Raw genomic sequence first — 22804 nt, forward strand, 5'->3', positions numbered from 1 at the left:
TATTTCTTTTAGCCTAAACTTAACCAGTTGGAAACCAGGGGTACAGTAATAAAATTAGCAATCAACCAATCAATCAATTCAATAGACCATGCTCACTTAAAACAGCGCTGCTTCTCTCTCAGTCTGACTCCCCCGCTGTTGCAGACAGGAGTGTGTGTGTGTGTGTGTGTGTGTGTGTGCGTGTGTGTGTGTGTGTGTGTCACAGTGTGTGTGTGTGTGTGTGTGCGTGTGTGTGTATGTGTGTGTGTGTGTGTGTGTGTATGTGTGTGTGTGTGTTTGTGGGTACGCCAGCGTCGGACAGTGTGAGAGAGAACGCTGCAGTCAGTAGAAAGAAGGAAGTAGAAATTTAAATCAATCAATTAATCTATCAATCAAACCGCGATTTTTCTTTTGTTCTAGATTGACTCAAGACCCATCAATTACATCATCCAACATTGTTTAAAGGGCTAACACATTCCCCTTGACAGAATCGCTTCATATTTAGTCGTTATGGTGCTTTCAACATAACCATTTGTTGTCCGCGATCTTGTTTTCTCCCGGAGTGAGCCGGGGAGGGTTATGTGATTCGGTTGTGGGCGGGTCCTGAGCCCAGGACCGTGGATTGTTGCCAATAAAGACGTGTGAATGGCCAATCAGAATCGAGAAATTTGCATGCCGTTGTATAAGTATTGATAAGACCTTCTACTAACTATATCAAAAGACATAAAGACTCAACATGGATATTAAGGATAAGAAAAAGGGTGGAAAGAAATTCGGCACAGATACTCCAACGGCGCCGATTTTGACAAGTTCAAAGAACACAACAGGCGAGGCAACGGCGGAACCGTTGTTGACTAGCCCCGATGGGGGGACTATAGTGGAGAATATACCGGGACCAACGATGACTGGCCCCGAGAGGGAGACAGCAGTTGACAACACAATGGTAACGACGGGTAAAAATACCGTAAGAGATAAAGCAGGGGAACTTGAGAAGATAATCTCCAACAAACCCATCGGATCCATCATTGCACCCACAACATCAACTGACACAAGCAGTGCAATTTCACAACCCGACTTCAACTCTCTGACTATCCTGATAAAAGATCAGATACAAGTAGGGAAGGATCAGATGTTAGCTTTCAAATTACACATAGAGGAACTCAAAGATGAATTCAAAGCACACGTCGATGCTAAATTCGAAGAGGTTATGAAAGCAGCCGCTGCACAGGCCGGGCGAATCACGGCAGTGGAGAATACGGTGATAGAAATTACACAGATGGTCCAAGTGAACGAAAAGAACGTCAACGATGGATTAACAGAGTTATCGAAGGAGATAAAACAGGTGGAAGAAGAGTGTCGGAAGAAAATACAAGAAGTCGAAGAGAAAGCAATGGAGAGGCAGCTCGAGACCCAACGTTACTACAGGCGAAATAATATCCGCATTGTGGGACTAGATGAATCAGTCAATTGCACAGACGACAGCCTTCCAACAGTGTTAGTAGATATTTTAGGTAATAACACCCTTCCCACAGCGCCGACAGTGGACCAATGTTACAGAATCGGTACACGAGGCCAAAGAGGTAACGGTCCGAGAGTTATCATTGTTACCCTGCGTAAGACGGTAATAAGAGATGCCATCATTAGAGCAGCGCGCAATCAAAGGGGGAAAATTCAGTATCTATCTATGAAGATCTATGTAAGGAGGCCATCGCTCAGCGTTTCCCCTACAAGGATGTGATGCAGAGAATGTTTAAGAGTGGTCTCAGACCAATCCTTAACTACCCGGCACTATTATCGATTTTGGGAAAAGACGGTATTAGGCAGGGAATACGCACGCCTAAAGCCGCCGAAGATTACATGAAGCAACATGGATCTGGTCCCCCCGGGCAGGACGCAACACTGGCTCGAATCAGATAAGCTTACTCATCTCTCTCTTTCTCTTTGTATTTTAGTAATTTTATTAGAATGACTTTACCACGGCTCAACAAAAGTAACAGATGATATGCACGCTGGCAACAATAAGGCACAAGATGTTTAATATGGCTCGTAAGGCATTATATTTACAGTCCTCTGGTCTCTGTGGAGACAATAATCCAACATTGACATTATGAACATTCTGGAACATTCTGGGCTCCTCTCTCGACTGCTCAGGGACACAAAGGAATATCCCGGAAAATACTAGAAGGTCATGACCCCTGGGTAGGAAGATCATTCTGGAACATAACATCAGTGTTTACATATTTACTAGTATTCTACAACCTTCTAGAATATAATGCACCCCTTCAACGAAGGCCTGTAAATTTAACACTAACATCCGGTGTGAATAAGCATAGGATTCAAGGACTGAAGTCTAATTAGGCTTTAATAAGGCTTTAAAAAAAAAAAAAAGACATTAGCCACATCTAAATGTATAAGCACGACAAGGTTATTCTAATATTTTAAATAATTACTCCACTTATTTAGAGATTTGCACAATGTAGCTCTAAAAGTCTCTGTTTTTCTCTTTACTCAATTTTAGTTTATCTGTTTTTCTCTGATGAGTTTTATTTTAGTTCTCACTCCTTTTTTAAATTTTTTTTCTTTCATTGTTATTTTTTTTTCATTTTAAGGTGTTAGTGTTTATCTCCACTCTTTTCATTTTTTCTGATGTTTCCTACATAAGTTAGTATAAGGTTCAAATGAATATATTAATGAAGGTATATTTTTCATTTTTCAAACTTTTGTTAGTACATTAATGGGAAGGCGCAAGACCAAAAGCGACATTCTATTGAATTAGAATGAAAGTTTTAGATCCTATGGCAATCAGCATAGGAAGAATAGGATTATAAAGCTCAATTTGGGTAATCCGGTGGCCTAAGGGAGGGAGTCATACGTGTAGGATGTGTCTATGGGACACAATCCTGTACGACTCTCGGTGGGAGGGGGGGAAAGGGGATTTTTATTTGTATATATGTATGTTTTTAAGCTCGGCTCTCAACGGGACCTCACTAGTTGGATGTATATCTATTGTTGCCTCGCACTCCAGAAGCATTGCCAATAACTACACAACAACATGTATAGATTATGGCTAGTTTGAATATAATGATCTGGAACACTGGGGGAATAAATAACCAACACAAACGCAAAAGCGTGCTCACACTGATGAAAAAAGAACAGGTGGACGTTGCTCTGCTAAGCGAAACGCACATTCTAGAGAAAGACATAGATACGTTAGCGGACAACACATATCATAATATTAGTCACTCTTCTTTTGGTACGAGAACTCGAGGTGTAGCCATAGTCGTTAGACGTAAGTTGAATATTGAATTAAAGGGAGTATGGTCTGATGTAGATGGTCGGATAACTATAGCTAAGATTGTACACAAGAACAGGAAAATAGCGTTGGTAGCGGTATACGCCCCAAATTTGTACGAAGTGGGTTTCTTCACTACACTAACCAAAGCAATGTTAGACCTTCCCGATTACTCATTTATAATAGGTGCGGATTTTAATGCCATTTGGAATCCAAGGATGGACAAATCTTACCTCGCCTTTTCCAGCGAACAAAAAAATGCATCTAATGCATTAAAGGATTGGTCGAAGATTACAGGTGTAAATGACTTATGGCGAACACTTAATCCCACGACCCGAAAGTACTCTTGTCGATCTGCGAGACATAACACATTATCCAGAATAGATTATGTCTTTGCATCCCCGAGACTATTTGATAACTATGAAGTGGAAATGATACCCAATGCACTATCAGATCACTGTTATTTACTCCTAAAAGGAACATTTGGTATACTATCTTCCCGAGCCCCAAGATGGCGATTTAACTCGATGCTGCTGAATAACAAGGAATTCATTACACAACTCAAAGAAGCTCTTACAGTATTCCTACGGGAGAATGCAAACTCGGTGCAAAACCCCAGAATAATATGTGTTACGAAGGATCAGATTAAACCGAATATATATATTTATTTATTGATATATATTGCATAGTATTTGTATATCGTTTGATATCCCCTGTATATTCCTTGTACATATACACGGAATATCCCTTTAGCCCAGACCATAATAGTTCATTCTCCTATTGGACAGCGGTCCACCGGCGCCAGGGACCGGCCTCCGGAGCCAGCTTCAAAGTCACCGTCAAGATGTGTCTGGACATGCCCGGCCTTGCCCAGGGATACGCGACAGAAGTGAGAGTGGAACTAGTTTTGTTCACTGTGCGTATAAATACGGCGCAGGTGAATGTAGAAGCCCCTTAGCCCCTTACCTCCGTACCCTTACCTTCCTTAGCATGTTACCGATAAGTTGAAGCCTCACCCACGATACAACGTGCGGTGAAGTATGGCCTGTTTGGCCTCAGAATAGAGCATCGAGACCGCGTGCGAATTAGTAACTGAATTGTCAGAGTTTGGCGCTATACCGTCGAGTGCGACATATTTCTATTAAGTCTTTAATAGTCTATTTGTGTATAGTGTATCGTGCGGTTAGAATTCTATAGTGACCAGCATCTCCAACGCTTTCTCGTATTAGCTAGAGTTCTTATCCAGGCTGGGCCGACCGCATGGCGCTTTCACCCGAGGAGACCTAGGTGAGAACCGTATGGACATGTACACTGGATTAATCTACCCGACGACTACATAGCCCTTTGCGGCTGGAATATATTTGCTTTGGTCCTGTGATTTATGGAGCGGATAATCGCAGACGCCTGCACGTGTTGGATTTACCCCGAGAGGAGTCAAGTCAAGACGGCGCCCAGAGAGCCTGGGGCCGACTAGCTTTCTTCCCTGTGGAGCTACAGTCTACAAGAGAACCAAGCTGTATTCGTCTGTGGATCAAGAGGCTACTGCACCGGCTTCTGTACCTGAAGTCTCCCTAGTCATCGTTGACCAGATGTCCTACTACCGACAGATCTTCTACCCCCCTTGCTGGCTTACAACCAGTGGGAACCCCTTCCAGTATCTTCCGCTATATTACTAGTGCACCATAGATATAATTCCCTAAGATTCAGGTTGTATAATTACCTCCTGCGTAACCAGAGAATGGACATTCAATATTGATTTGCCTACGCATACTCCTTTGCCTTACAAGTGCATTCAAAGAATAATGTAAAGTATCCTATGTACCTTTTGCTCCATTAAATACTTGATTAATACCTTTGACTGGAACCGATTTCATTGTGGGAAGTGTTCATCATATTCATATATCGTGTACTGTATGGCCAGTAATTAAAGTACATAAAGCGGTAGTGATTTAATGATACCATACTTATCAATACAGTCAGGGAATTGTACCCCTCAGTTACAATTGGTCCTTCGAGCCGGAGGGTAACTAGTGTAATATTAATATAGTGGCATTAATATTGACATGGCCTATGAAGAACACTCCACAAAACGGTTCTCCTAAAGTAGATCGCCCGCAGCGTAGACGGCAGACACCTCAGTACTTAGAGGATTACTTTGCCAGTATACTACCTAGCCTTCTACAGACGGTAAACGCGGAAAAAGTAGATAGTAAAATTATGTCCGACCCTATCGCCCAGGTTACCCCGCCAATAGAGGCCCTAGTGGGTTCTAATGTAACTGACCAAGCTCACGGTAGGGACCAGGAGGGACCTGACACGACTTTACCCCCCGCCAAGACCGAAGAAGTAGTCCCCGGAGAGCTCCAGGATAAAGACGGCTCTCCAGGGATGGAACTCTACCCGCTACAAGAAGAAGAGACCCCGGAGATGGATCTCCAGGACTCGCCACAGGAGAACAGATCTCCAACGAGTACTGCCAGGAGCGGATCACCTCAACCAGCGTCTTCCCCCAGCGGGGCGGACAAGATGCTGGCACAGGCATTCCTCGCCAGCCTAGCAGCCTCTACAGAGCGCGATAGACTCCAAGCAGAGCGCGATCGACTCCAAGCACAGATGCTTAGCGAGCGCGAACATTCTTCCATGGAAAGAGAACGCATTCAAGCGCAGCAACGGAGCGACGAAGATCGTATACGTCTAGAGATTAGACGCCTTCAGACGGAAGAGAATATGGTAAGAGACCGGGCCGAAGCAGAGCGCGCCGCCGCCGAAGCAGAGCGCGCCGCCGCCGAAGCCCAGCGCGCCGCTGCCCAAAGAGAAGCAGAGCGCGCCGCCGCCGAAGCCCAGCGCGCCGCTGCCCAGCGCGCCGCTGCCCAAAGAGAAGCAGAGCGCGACATCGCTCTTACCAAGCGCGAAGCCGAGCGCGACCGACTACAAGCGCAGATAATGGAGCAGCTGATCGCCAGGGCGACACCCCCTCCCTCCGCACGGGTTCCAGGGCCTCGTCAAGACACGGGTCAAGGGCACCCTCCCCTACCCGATCAAACGACCCTGAGCCCGACCACCAGAGAGAGCCTATACCCCCCTCCGAACTCCTTCCCCGACCGGTCCACGCGAGGACCAGCTACAAGGAAGAAACGGTCTACACCGCGGAGAGGCTAAATAGACGACTACAGGATCTAGAGGACCTGCCAGAACAAGAAGAAGAGGGAGAGGAGGAGAGTCAAGCCCGACAGCAGCACAGAACTCCACAGGACCAGGAGGTCCAGTACAGCCCAGGCTCTACCCCCGCGGCTCTGCGCTACAGACCCCCGACTCAATTCACGGGTGAGCTTGACGCACGACCAGCCCCGAGGAATAGCACCTGGATACGCGGCCCATGGTACCCAGCAGGTACCAGCCCACCAAGAGGCGTAAGAGGAGACTCGCCTAGGAGGCCTCTCTTCCAACGCTCACCGATGTGCCAGCCATCCATGGCATCATACATTGGCACACCGACGTTTCCGGACTTCACCCACGAGAACAGAGCACAGTACACCGAGCTACGAATGTGCTTAGAGACAATGATGTCCGATGTAGCAGACGAACCGTACAAGTATGCTATCCTACTGAAGCACCTCAAGGTGCCCCGAGCGCACAATATAGCGCTGGCCTATGCCACCTCTACTACCCCATACACAGCGGCTCTAGCAGCACTCGACCAAAGATATGGACGTATATGGGATTACGTAATACAAGAGATAAGGCATATTGACCGCCTACCCCCAGCCACAGACAATCGCTCACTAGATGACCTGTCTATCAAGGTACAATCCCTGGTAGGGATGCTGGGGGCGCAAAGAGAAAAGGGTATGCACGAACTGTACGCAAACTCTAATGTCGAGAGGATTTTAGAGAAGCTTCCGCCCGCCCGACAAGAGCGCTTCAGGCGGCAAAGAGACCACCGTGATCCTAACGGTCCCGAGCCATCCCTCCTAGACCTAGCCGACTTCCTGGCGAGAGAAGTCAACAGCCTACGGTTGGATACGTTCATGCGGAGCACCCCAAGCTCCAGAGAGGGACCTAGGAGAGCAAACGATGGCCGAAGATTGGTGACCGTCATGCACCAATCAGAACCAGTACCGAGCAGCAAGAACCACAGTACCCCCTCGATGAAAGAGAAGTGGAAGATGGTGTGCCCGTACTGCGAGAAAGAACACTGGTTGTCACAATGTGACACATTCAAGAAGATGACCGCCGACGAGGTGGGTCAATGGATAAAGTCCAACCGACGCTGTTACCGATGTGCGCGCAGTCACATGGCAGCCGAGTGCCGCTTAAAGAAGAGGTGTAGTCGGTGTGACGGAGCCCACCTAGATGTCCTACACGACAGTAACAGAAGAAAGCCCGTACCCTCAAGCAGCACAAAGGCAAGTGTTATGTACATTGACCCCGCCAGCAGCGGGGGCGCCCGAGTGCTCTTAAAGGTGGTCCGCGTAACACTGAGTTACCAAGACAAGGTCATGGACACTTACGCCGTCCTTGACGACGGGTCAGAGAAGACCCTTCTCCTCGCATCCGCTGCGGCCCAGCTGGGGCTGCGGGGGAGCGAAAACCAGATGACGATTCGGACAATAAGAAGAGATCTAAAGACGATAAAGGGCGAGAATGTCTCCTTCACTATCGCAGCAAGCGGGCAGCCAGAGAGACGGTATAGGATTACTAATGCTTTCACCAGCCAAGAAATAGGCCTGTCGCAGTATACCTACCCCATCGCCAAGCTGATGGATAAATATGTGCACCTGCGTCAACTACCTATCCCGCTCATAGACGGTGCCACCCCGACCCTGCTGATAGGCTCCGACCATGCAGACCTCATAGTCCCAATAGACCGGGTCCACACAGGGCCCAGAGGCTGTCCTGCAGCAGTCGAGACCCGCCTAGGATGGACATTACAAGGCCCCCTCGCTAAGTCTCTTAACCGAACAGCAGCCACTAACTGCCTCCACTCCAGAGTTCCTCAAGCTCCCGGAAGAAGAGTGGCCTACACCCACCCCACGGGAAGCGAGTAAAGAGGAGGCAGAAAACAAGAAATCTATGTTCTGTGGATTGAACACACTCGTCTCCACAGACCCCGACATAGACGATTGCCTCACCCTAGAAAGTGCGCAGCTAAAGACATTCCTGTGGCACCACCCAGAGGTTCAGCTCACTACTGACATTACCGCAGCTGACTACGAAGAAGCAGAACTTCTTCTACTACAACGAGCCCAGAGAGACTCGTTCCCCGATGAGCTAGACTGTGTACAGGGAGCAAAGCCCGTCCCATCAGACAGCAGACTGCTCCACCTAGCCCCCGAGAGCGACGCCCATGGTCTCATCAGAGTGGGTGGTCGTCTGCGGAGAGCTCCAGACTTACCGGATGACGTCAAGTACCCGATAGTCTTAAACAGCCGACACAAGGTCACAGAGCTGATCATAAAGAAATACGACGAGGATGTGCATCACGCCGGGGCAGAGAGTCTTCGCGGAGATCAGACGTCGTTATTGGATACTGCAAGGGAGAGAAGCAGTGCGGCGCTTCCAGCGAACCTGTCTAGACTGTCGTAAGTGGCGAGCGCAGCCCAGTATACCCCGGATGGCTGACCTACCTCCCTGTCGCCTCCGACTCGGCGACAAGCCTTTTCACTCCACCGGTATGGACTGTTTCGGCCCGCTGTATATAAAGAAAGGAAGAGGCACCGAGAAGCGGTGGGGTATTGTATTCAAATGCATGACCACCCGAGCGATGCATATAGAACTCCTTCCAACCATGAGCACAGACTCATTCCTTATGGCCTTCCGAAGATTCACATCGCGGAAAGGTAAACCGTCTATATTGTTGTCTGATCACGGGACAAACTTCAAAGGCGGAGAAAGAGAGCTGAGAGAGAGCTTCCAAGCTATGGGCCCAGAACTTAAGACCCACCTCGCTCCATACCAGATTGACTTCCAGTTTAATCCCCCGAACGCACCTCACTTCGGTGGAACTTGGGAACGAGAAGTACGTTCAATAAAGACAGCCCTGTACGCCGTGCTTGGGGCCCAGACCGTGGCGGAAGAAGTCTTACTGACAGTCCTCACGGAGATCGAGGGAGTATTGAACTCAAAGCCCCTCGGTTACGTCTCAAGTGATGTAGCAGATGTCGACCCAGTCACCCCCAACACACTCTTGATGGGGCGGCTGGACCCCGCGCTACCACAGACAATGTACAGGCCTGAAGAAGCGAACGGCCGAAGAATGTGGAGGTACAGTCAAGTACTGGCTGACAAGTTTTGGAACAGCTTCCTACTCCACTACCTACCGTCTCTACAGACCCGCCAGAAATGGGTGAAAGAGAGAGACAATTTGACAGAAGGAACAGTCGTCATGATTATCGACCAGTCACTACCCCGAGCTATGTGGCCGGCTGGCCGCGTAAGCAAAGTGATCACCGGTGCCGACGGAAAGGTCCGAGCAGCCGAAGTGCTCGTCCAAGGGCGGACCTACACCCGACCCGTGGCGAGGCTAATAGAACTGCCAAGGCTCCCCGATACCATCGATGACGACCATGACCCCATGACTTTGTGAACTGACCGATCCCTCACAACAGACATTGAGTAGTGGACAGTGCGGTTAATCTGTCTCTGCTTAGCTAATTAGGTGGGACTAATTAGGGGCGGCTGTTACGAAGGATCAGATTAAACCGAATATATATATTTATTTATTGATATATATTGCATAGTATTTGTATATCGTTTGATATCCCCTGTATATTCCTTGTACATATACACGGAATATCCCTTTAGCCCAGACCATAATAGTTCATTCTCCTATTGGACAGCGGTCCACCGGCACCAGGGACCGGCCTCCGGAGCCAGGTTCAAAGTCACCGTCAAGATGTGTCTGGACATGCCCGGCCTTGCCCAGGGATACGCGACAGAAGTGAGAGTGGAACTAGTTTTGTTCACTGTGCGTATAAATACGGCGCAGGTGAATGTAGAAGCCCCTTAGCCCCTTACCTCCGTACCCTTACCTTCCTTAGCATGTTACCGATAAGTTGAAGCCTCACCCACGATACAACGTGCGGTGAAGTATGGCCTGTTTGGCCTCAGAATAGAGCATCGAGACCGCGTGCGAATTAGTAACTGAATTGTCAGAGTTTGGCGCTATACCGTCGAGTGCGACATATTTCTATTAAGTCTTTAATAGTCTATTTGTGTATAGTGTATCGTGCGGTTAGAATTCTATAGTGACCAGCATCTCCAACACTTTCTCGTATTAGCTAGAGTTCTTATCCAGGCTGGGCCGACCGCATGGCGCTTTCACCCGAGGAGACCTAGGTGAGAACCGTATGGACATGTACACTGGATTAATCTACCCGACGACTACATAGCCCTTTCCGGCTGGAATATATTTGCTTTGGTCCTGTGATTTATGGAGCGGATAATCGCCGACGCCTGCACGTGTTGGATTTACCCCGAGAGGAGTCAAGTCGAGACGGCGCCCAGAGAGCCTGGGGCCGACTAGCTTTCTTCCCTGTGGAGCTACAGTCTACAAGAGAACCAAGCTGTATTCGTCTGTGGATCAAGAGGCTACTGCACCGGCTTCTGTACCTGAAGTCTCCCTAGTCATCGTTGACCAGACGTCCTACTACCAACAGATCTTCTACCCCCCTTGCTGGCTTACAACCAGTGGGAACCCCTTCCAGTATCTTCCGCTATATTACTAGTGCACCATAGATATAATTCCCTAAGATTCAGGTTGTATAATTACCGCCTGCGTAACCAGAGAATGGACATTCAATATTGATTTGCCTACGCATACTCCTTTGCCTTACAAGTGCATTCAAAGAATAATGTAAAGTATCCTATGTACCTTTTGCTCCATTAAATACTTGATTAATACCTTTGACTGGAACCGATTTCATTGTGGGAAGTGTTCATCATATTCATATATCGTGTACTGTATGGCCAGTAATTAAAGTACATAAAGCGGTAGTGGTTTAATGATACCATACTTATCAATACAGTCAGGGAATTGTACCCCTCAGTTACAATATGGATGTCGGTAAAGGGAATGATCAAGGATTTCACTGATAGCTTTTCCTCCAGAATGCGCAAGAATCAATGCACAAAACTGGCTGAACTGGAAACGCTTTACTCAACGTTATTTAATTCTTTACAATACAACAACTCAACTCGACTAGAAAATCAAGTTAAGGTACTAAAAAAAGAGATCAATGCCATATACAGACAACAATCGGAAATACAAATACGTAGCACAAGACAACAGCAGTACTCCCAAGGTTCTAAACCTAGTCACCTATTAGCCATGCGTTTAAGAATTAATGCAAAATTTGCAGATATAACTACCATTAGAGCACAACAAGTACTTGAAACAGACCCTGAAAAAATAAACGTGACATTCAAAGAATTCTACTCCAACTTATATAAATCAGAAACGACCTTCGATCAAAACAAAATGGACACATATCTTAATCAAATTATTCTCCCTAAACTTTCAGAGGATGACGCTAAACAGTTAGAAACACCGATCACACTAGAGGAACTCAAGAAGGCCATATCCGAAATGCAAAGTGGTAAGGCTCCTGGAAGAGACGGTATCCCACCAGAAATGTACCTCTCTTGTTGGGACATAATTGGACCCTTATTACTAAATATGATCTTATACTCAGTCAAGGAGGGGAACTTCCATAAGAACGACAATATTGCACTCATAACAGTCCTTCTCAAAAAAGACAAAGACCCCACAGAGTGCGGTAGTTACAGACCTTTAAGCCTCCTCGGAACCGATATCAAACTGTACTCTAAGGTATTAGCCATCAGATTACAAAAGCATATGACGTCTTTAGTTCATCCGGACCAAACTGGCTTCATAAGAGGCCGCCTGATCACTGATAACATAAGACGAATACTGCACGTACTAGATGCCGACAAGGACGACACCATACCTAAGGCGATGCTGTCCCTGGATGCAATGAAAGCTTTTGACAGGCTGGAATGGTCGTATCTATGTGCAGTATTAGAGAAGATGGGGTTAGGTAAAGGTTTCATTGATATGATTAAAGTAGTATACAAAGACCCATCGGCCATGATTACAACAGGTATAATCACCTCCGGAATCTTTCCGGTATCACGCTCAGCTAGACAGGGTTGCCCTCTTAGTCCCGGACTATTCGATCTATCATTAGAACCTTTAGCACAATATATAAGACAATCCCAATCCATAGAACCAATCGTAATCAAGGGCACACAACATAAAATTCGTTTATATGCGGACGACGTAATACTGTTCATGCAAAACCCCAACACCACACTGCCTCATCTGCTCAAGTTGATTGAGAACTTTGGAGATTTATCGGGATTCAAGATAAATTGGCCGAAGTCGGCTTTCCTTCCACTTAACGCCCCTGCAAAAAAAGACATAACCCTCCCAGGAGAGATACCTATGGTAAAACATTTTAGATGTTTGGGAGTGGAAATATTCCCCACCATAAGACAAACGGTGAAGCACAATTACACAAAAATCCAAAACAAAATCAAAGACGACCTTGATAGGTGGGCAAAACTTAAAAACTCTGTACAGGCACGGATATCAATAGTTAAGATGGACGTACTACCTAGAATCAACTTCTTCAGCTCAATGCTACCGTTACCCCCTCCAGAGGGTTACTGGAAAAAATTACACTCCTCCACATACAAATTTATTTGGAATAACAAACCACCACGTATAAAAAGATCCACCGCACAGAGAAATAAAGCAGACGGTGGCATGGCATTTCCAGATTTTTTCCACTATTTTAAGGCGTACACATTAAGACCATTGACAACATGGTTTGATCCCCAAACTGGAGAAAATTAGAAGAAAACATAGTAGCCCCACATAGATTGAAGGACATAGCATACACTAAACTATCAATCAAGCATTGCGAACGGAAATTTGGCCCCATAATTACTCATGCGATCCGGATATGGCGTGAAACACAAAAAAAATATCCTAACCCACATAAATGGCACAATCATACTCCCTTATTCAATAACAATGCACTCTTGATTGGAAAACGACCTATAAGATTCCCTATATGGGAAAAGCAAGGCATACACTCATTAGGGGATGTTTTTAACAAACAGGGTTTCTGTAGTTATGAAGAAATACGGAAAAAAATGTATCTCACCAAGTCCACACATCTTTTTTACTTACAGTTATTGTTATGTTTGAAGACTCAAGGTGTTCCATTAACGAAACCAATTGAACACCACAGATACCACAAATTCTTCTATGAAAGAGAGACATCAAGAGGTTTTGTTTCAGATTTTTATCATCAATTACTAACGTCCTCATATGAAACCCTCCACCTAGACTCCGTCTGGAGGAGGGATATACCAGACCTGGAAAGTGATTTTGATTGGCAAGAAGCCTGGGCAAATGTTCGACTCACATCAAGGAACCCGGACCATCAACAAATCAATCTTAACTATATTCACAGGACATCCTTGACTCCTATAAGACTGAAAAAAATTGGTCTTATACAAGACTCCAAATGCTCCTTATGTACAAATGGGGACGAGGGGACATTTATGCACATGTACTGGGACTGCCCACCAGTTAAGATATTCTGGAAAGAGGTGACCCAGCAATTATCAAATCTCTTAACTTGGAATATACCTGTACACCCCTCTGTATTACTGCTGAATGATGTTTTTGAGTGTGCAGTACATCCACAGCTAAAGAGATTGGTTTTATCGGGTATCACAGTGGCTAAAAAGCTGATAGCATCACGATGGTTCCAACCGGAAAAAATGTGCCGAAAGGTCTGGATTATTACATATCTCGATGTGATCTATCAAGAAATATCTACAGCAAGAATTTTGGGTCTCAATGAATCCAAAATGACATTGTGGTTAGAAGTGGTGGAGAAAATAAAAGCTAGCATATAATGGTAATGTCTGGTTAGGAGCGAGGGAAAATGGATGGATTATCCAATGGGGGGTCCGGGAGGGGGGGGTACGAGCTGGAGCATATGTGTGTAGGTTTTTAGATAACAGATATTAAGGGTATATCCTATATAAGACAATTAACTAAAATGTGATTTCATTGGATGTGCACTGTCAACTAATGCTTGTATATCTTATCGTGTGTTGTCATGTTTGTTTATGTGTTTGTTTAAAAAATAATTAAAAAATAAAATACAAAAAAATAACCTGTACATTTTCGCCCAAAAACCGGGCAAAAAAATGTCACATACCTTGGTGCCCCCCTGTGCCCCAGTATAGTGCTCTAGATATGCCCCTGCCGAACACCCCCCTCCCCCACAAGTATCCCCCTCTACTTAAACAGTGAAGAATGGATGGCCGGTTGATTCGCCCGTTCCCGTTGTCTGGCGGCAGCCTTTTCCAACGTCCTACACTTCTCGCTGACCTGCCTGCCGGTTTTGCCAGTTCCAAGTCGGGCAGCCAGGGTGGCCCAGTAGCCCTGCCCTGGCTGCCTTCCTTCCGCGTACAGGCCAGCGAGACAACGCACTTCCTCCGGGGGCCACAGCTTGCTCCTCCGCAGTCCAGCCAGCACCGCTGCGGCCTTCGTCTCTGGTTCTGCTTCTAAAGGAACGAGACCCATGGAGTTACTCGCGGATCATCTAAACACACCATGCATCGGGAGTATTTGATTCTTCTCAATCCGACCGTTATAAGTTGAGCTTGAGCAACAACAAAAAAACTACCTGGACCCATTAGATCGACCCACAGGCCAAGATACAATGTTCCAAAGGGTGCTCGATACCGCCGCCTGGGAGGATCTGGCCGGTACTGCACCCTCGGCGTTGCAGTATGCCTTCTACCGGCAACATATGGGTCCCTGACATTGAATATGATATTAAAATCGAAAAAAAGGAAAAACAATCTAATAACGTGTATATACGTGGTTGGCGTTCAACGGTCGTCGGCCAAACACGTATATAAACGTGGTTGGCGTCCATTGAGTTAAGGGGAAATGCGATTAGTCTTCTCGAGAGTCGGACAAGAAGATGGATATCAATTTCCTCTGTGCATTCAGCAGAAAACTATCCCGACTGCATACTAGCCGCACAAATGAAAGGAAACGGATACAGACCACTAGCCCAGGTTAAAACTCTGGGAGAGGTGTTTTTGGCCAACAGGTTAAAACTCTGGGAGAGGTGTTTTTGGCCAACAGCTAGGCTAGTGATCTGTATCCCCTTCCATTAATTTGTGCTGAGCTAGGCTAGCATGCAGCCAGATTCTCCCATAATGTTGGCATGTTCCTTTAAGATGAATCTTGACTACAACTATCACAGTAAGAAATAAAATAAATACGAAATAATCGACCATAAACATTAACCAGAAAGTGTACTCTTTTGCACGAGGAAGACTGAACAGCAGTCTGCTTTTCCAGACTATTGCAATTCCTAAACAGCAGGACATTATTAAATCCATGTTCCGGTGCAGCAGCCCTGCGTAATGAAAGTGAAAAGCTCCGCCCACCTTCTGCTACTGGCTCCTCCTTGGGCTTGTTGACCGGTGGTGGCGCGGGCGGCTCCCCACATGTCCTCTTCTTTGTTGACTGGAGAAAGGGGAAAGATACCACATCAATATACAAAATAAAAAGGTGTATACAAATGTTTAGAATAACCAATACAAGGGTAGGAATCCAACTAGATTCTTGTACCGGATCTCCTCTCTGGTAAACAAGAATACCCTGAAGACTCTGGCAGGAGCACTCATTCAAGGGTACTACGACTATGCGTGCACCTTGGAGACTGGAACACGGATATGCAACGAAAAGATGCACCCGTCTTCAAGGCCTTCAGTAGGTTTTGTGATCTGCATGGCCTCAGCCAGCTAATCACCCAACCCACACGTGTATGTGAATCAACTCAGACTACCATTGACCTCATTCTGACCTCCGACAAGTCCAAGATCTCAAATAAAGGGGTTATAGCATGTGGGTTAAGTGATCATTATATGATATTCTGTACCCGAAAAAAACTAAAACAAAAGGCTGGCTGCCACAAAACAGTCACATCTAGAGACCTCAAAACCTACTCTAGCGAGGCCTTCAACCTTGAACTGGAGAGTCTGGACTGGTCAGATGAACTCAATGGTACACTGGTTGACGAAACATGGCTTGGTTTCAAAACCAAATTCTCAGCAATACTAAACGACATGGCCCCCCTAAGAACCACCAGGGTAAAAAATCGCGCTGAGCCGTGGATGCACTCCGAAATACTGGCCGCTATGAAAACCAGAGACAAAAAATGCTCTGAGTTTCGTAAAAGTCAGTCAAAGCTTACTAAAAGCACGAGCAGTGAACTCCAAGCCCACGTGACTGAACTCAAACTAGAAAGAAACAGACTAAGAAACGACGTAAACTCCATGATCAAAACTGCAAAAAAGAATTTCATCAATGACAAAACTGAGGAAAACAAAAACAAACCACGTGAACTTTGGAAATTACTCAATAATCAACTAGGATGCAGTAAAAAACTTAAAACCAGATTCTCAAACATAAACATAAAAACTGACAACACGCTCATCACAGACAAGCTGGATGTAGCCAATTACTTAAACATTTTCTTCACAAACATAGCCACAACACTGGTAAACAAACTACCCTCCCACTCAGGGCTTTATGGGGTAGAACACATAGTAGCTTACTACAAAAACCTAGGGGTCCGCAAGGACGACTTCAAGCTGGAAATGGTAACAACAGATGAGGTACTCAATAAACTGAGCGCCCTCCAACCTAACAAGGCCACTGGCCATGACAACATCCCCTCCAAATTCCTCAGAGACTCAGCAGCCGCCATCACACCAATCATCACACACATAATAAACCTCTCCATAAAACAGGGACACGTCCCCAAGGACTTCAAAATTGCGAGGGTGACCCCTCTGCACAAAAAGGGCAGCAAATTAGACCCAGGCAACTACCGCCCTGTTTCTATTCTCACCTCCATCTCGAAAGTCATGGAAAAAATAGTCTACGAACAGGTCGAAAAGTACCTAGCGGAAAAAAATCTAATCTACGAATTCCAATCTGGCTTCAGAACATCCCACTCCACTGACACATGCCTTCTCTATTTGAATGACCACATCAAACAAGAGGTGGACGCAGGCAAATACTGCGGCATGGTCATGCTGGACCTACAAAAGGCCTTTGACACGGTCAATCACTCCATTCTGATTGACAAGCTAAAAGCAATTGGTTTTGATAGTCTATCAGTGAGCTGGATGCAATCCTACCTTGAGGGGAGGGAACAGATGGTGGAGGTAAACGGTACCCTATCCCCCCCCCCTCACAGTGAGCTGTGGTGTTCCACAAGGAAGCATACTAGGACCGCTACTGTTCCTAATTTATGCAAATGACATGTCGTCAGCTTGTGACTGCAACTTGTTCCTGTTTGCGGACGACTCAGCCCTGCTGGTCTCTGACAAGAACAAGTTACAGGTTGAAAAAACCCTCAGCTCGGAACTAGGCAGAATCTGCATATGGCTCGCTGATAACAAACTATCATTACACATGGGCAAAACAGAGTCCATTCTCTTCGGTTCAAATAACAAACTCAGCAAGACCGACGGCTTCTCAGTTACAGTGGGTGACAATATTGTCACAAGGAAAGATGAAATTACCTACCTGGGTTCCATCCTAGAGGCTAATCTCTCCTGTGACAAAATGGCATCCAATGTAATAAAAAAAGTCAACCAACGAACTCGATTCTTGTACCGGATCTCCTCTCTGGTAAACAAGAACACCCTGAAGACTCTGGCAGGAGCACTCATTCAGGGGTACTACGACTATGCTTGCACCTCATGGTACCAAAGCACCTCAAAGGCGCTAAAAACAAAATTACAAACATCTCAAAACAAACTGGTCAGACTACTGCTTGACCTTACTCCTAGAACCCACCTCACCCCTGCCCACTTCGACAACCTAGGATGGCTTAGAGTAGACGACAGAGTACAACAACTTGCAATGGGCCTGGTCTACAAGATACACTACACGACCAAGGTACCCATGTACATGTCAAAATACTTCCCAAAGGTCAGTGAATACCACGATCACAACACCAGAGGGAGCTCCACAAATCATGTTAAACCCAGATTCGGCTCAAATAAGGGACTAAACACGTTTCGCAATTATGCCACATCAATGTGGAACGCCCTACCCAAAGCTGTAAAGGAATGTGGATCACTACCCACTTTCAAAACCTCTCTCAAGGGACACCTACGGGAGACTGCAATTCAACACTGGCCCCTGTAAATATCCTAACCCAACCCCCTCCAATGTACAGTCATTTACCTAGTATGGTTTTGTCAATAGTTCAATGTACAATTGTGTTTGTTTGTACAGTGTCTCCTCCCCCCCCCCCTCAATGTACAGTGTTACTTGTTTATACAGTGTGCCCCCCGCCCCCGCCCCCCCCCCCAACCACCTCCAATGTAAATTACCCAGTATGGTTGTCAATATCCCAATGTACCCAACCCCCCCCACCCAACCTCCTCCAATGTACAGTTTCTACGTCAAATGTATATACTCCCTTTTCTTGACTCCTTCTGTATCACAAACAGTACTGTATTTGCAAATCTGGTATGTCATAAATGTATAGATGTAGCAGTACTGACTATCTGTATGTCATGTATGTCATATATGTCTATATGAATTGAAAATGGGGGACCCTGATGGAAACAAGACAAACGTCTTTCTCAGGTCTGCATCCCCTTAACAATTGTATGTATTGAGCCGTACTGTATTGTACCCATTCTGCAATCTGTTAAATAAAGTTTTCATTCATTCATTCATCCTCATGGTACCAAAGCACCTCAAAGGCACTAAAAACAAGACTACAAACATCACAAAACAAACTGGTCAGACTACTGCTTGACCTTACTCCTAGAACCCACCTCACCCCTGCCCACTTTGACTACCTAGGATGGCTTAGAGTAGACGACAGAGTACAGCAACTTGCAATGGGCCTGGTCTACAAGATACACTATACGACTAAGGTACCCATGTACATGTCAGAATACTTCCCAAAATACTTCCCACCCCCTCCTAATGTACAGTCTCCTCCCCACCGTATGTATATATTCTCTCCCCACTGTATGTATATTTCTCTCCCACCCGCCCACCCCCTCCTAATGTACAGTCTCTAGACGGCTTGTTCCGCTCCGCTAATCGCTCATGTTGACCTCGCCCCCAAGCCGCTCACCTTCATTTACAAATCAAGCGATCCCCGCTCCACATCGTTCCACAGCTCGCTCGGCAGAATTTTTATTTATTTGGAGCATGATGTAAATGAGCTTGATTTGACCAAACTACAACAGTCTACACCCCCTGGGCCCCTTAACAATTGTTTGTATTGAGCCGTATTGTAATTGTACCCATTCTGCAATGTTAAATAACGTAATATCCATTCAACTAGCTCTACTAAGCGATGGTAGCTAGTAAGGGTGGGAATCACCAGTTTCATCACGATACGATACGATATCGATTCTTTGGACAACGATACGATATTATCCGATATCACACAGTCTGCCACGATACGATACGATTTCATTCAGGTGCCTGCGATCGATATGAGACGATATTATATGCCCATTTAACACAATCAGTAACATTTAAATCAACAAAAAAAAAGGCAATGGAAATAACATTTGACATTTTTATTTTTGAGCTCTTCCAGACATTTAAATGAAAAACAATCTATTGTTTTTAATACAAATAGACCTCCTGTTCACTGTTTTTGGTTCGTTTTTCTTTTTTTTCTATATTAATATCCTATTCACTGTCACAGAGCTGTATTAAGGTGCAGTACCGGCCAGATCCTGTTAGTGGGGCTATCCCGAGAATGCACCCTCCTTCCCAGTCCCCACTTCTCTTTGCCTATGGCTCTGGGTTAGCTTGTTAGCTTACGCTAACGTAACGTTATCTTCGATCTTTAACGTGACGTGGGCATAATGGAGTGGCGAGGATTGCAAAGCAGGTTAGATGCATTGGACCCGTTGTGGAATAAAACAGCAGGGACATGTTTTGGGTCACAGAATAGGCACACTAGTCTTGCTCTAGTGACGCTCATGCTACTGCTGTGTGCTGTTGATGTTAAACGGAGTTTCACAACACTGGGCGCGGGGCAATGACGGGGTGATCGCCGGATTTTCAAAATAAGAGTATCGCAATATGAATCGATCTTTTTACGTTGCATCGATCCTATTTGATTATTGATAATAGATCGATATATCGATCTGGATCGATGTATCGTCCCACCCCTAGTAGCTAGCCTAGCCACAATGCTATGGTCGCTGCCATTCACGTTAGCATGTAAGCTAACCACAACAACAATGGTGGAATATACTTTGGTCTAGCAGGATGTGAGTGACGGTTCACCCTTCTCATTGGTTAAAAATGGCCTTCATGTTTGTACATCGCCACCTGTTGCTTTGGCATTGTACTACATGTATATTACATCAGTGTTAAACCACTGTGAGCGGCCCGGAGCGGATTGGAGCGGAGGAGAACTCTCGCTCCGGAAGTCGCGCCGACCCATTTTAAAACCCACTCCGCCGCTCACTTCAAAACCACCCGCTCACATGCCCTGGTACGTCTACAACTCAACCGCAGCAATGTGTGCTATGTGCCTACATCACTACATCACTACATCTCTACATCACTACATCACTACATCACTACATCTCTACATCACTACATCTCTACATCACTACATCACTACATCACTACATCTCTACATCACTACATCACTACATCTCTACATCTCTACATCACTACATCACTACATCTCTACATCTCTACATCACTACATCACTACATCACTACATCTCTACATCACTACATCTCTACATCTCTACATCACTACATCACTACATCACTACATCACTACATCTCTACATCACTACATCACTACATCTCTACATCTCTACATCACTACATCACTACATCTCTACATCTCTACATCACTACATCACTACATCTCTACATCACTACATCACTACTAGGGATGGGTACCTTTCACATTTGAACCGATACCGGTACCGGTACCTGTGAATCGATACCGGTACCCAACGGTACCTTTTTTCGGTACTTTAGTCTCAAGAAATTTAATTTACCTACCTCAATCGTAAAAAAAAAAATCCAAACTTCAAATAACTACAATTTCGACAGTTTTCGGCTTGTCATTGCTCCGACTGCTTTGTTGTTGAAGCAAGTCAAATCCTAGGTAAGCATATATTGTGCGTGTGAACGTTGACATGAAAAAAAAAAAGTAAAAAAAATTTAAAAAAAATAAAAAAAAAATATATATTTTTTTTTTCATTTTTTTTCAGTTGCTCACTTGATTCGATACTCGGTAGTACTGACGTGTTTCGGTTCGGTACCTCAAAGGTACCGAATTCGGTACCCATCCCTAATCACTACATCACTACATCTCTACATCACTACATCACTACATCACTACATCTCTACATCACTACATCACTACATCTCTACATCACTACATCACTACATCACTACAGCACTACATCACTACATCTCTACATCACTACATCTCTACATCACTACATCCTCACTGTGATCACTACATCACTACATCTCTACATCACTACATCACTACATCTCTACATCACTACATCACTACATCTCTACATCTCTACATCACTACATCTCTACATCACTACATCTCTACATCACTACATCACTACATCACTACATCTCTACATCACTACATCACTACATATCTACATCACTACATCTCTACATCACTACATCTCTACATCACTACATCTCTACATCACTACATCACTACATCTCTACATCACTACATCTCTACATCTCTACATCACTACATCACTACATATCTACATCACTACATCACTACATCTCTACATCACTACATCACTACATCACTACATCTCTACATCACTACATCTCTACATCACTACATCCTCACTGTGATCACTACATCACTACATCACTACATCTCTACATCACTACATCTATACATCACTACATCACTACATCTCTACATCACTGCATCACTACATCACTACATCTCTACATCACTACATCTCTACATCACTACATCCTCACTGTGATCACTACATCACTACATCACTACATCTCTACATCACTACATCACTACATCTCTACATCTCTACATCACTACATCTCTACATCACTACATCTCTACATCACTACATCACTACATCTCTACATCACTACATCTCTACATCTCTACATCACTACATCACTATATCACTACATCTCTACATCACTACATCACTACATCACTACATCACTACATCACTACATCTCTACATCACTACATATCTACATCACTACATCACTACATCACTACATCTCTACATATCTACATCACTACATCAATACATCACTACATCACTACATATCTACATCACTACATCACTACATCAATACATCACTACATCACTACATCACTACATCTCTACATCACTACATCACTACATCAC

Source organism: Notolepis coatsorum (genome assembly GCF_963971535.1).
Source record: "Notolepis coatsorum genome assembly, contig: SUPER_11_unloc_1, whole genome shotgun sequence".
In the NCBI taxonomy this organism is placed as follows: Eukaryota; Metazoa; Chordata; class Actinopteri; order Aulopiformes; family Paralepididae; genus Notolepis; species Notolepis coatsorum.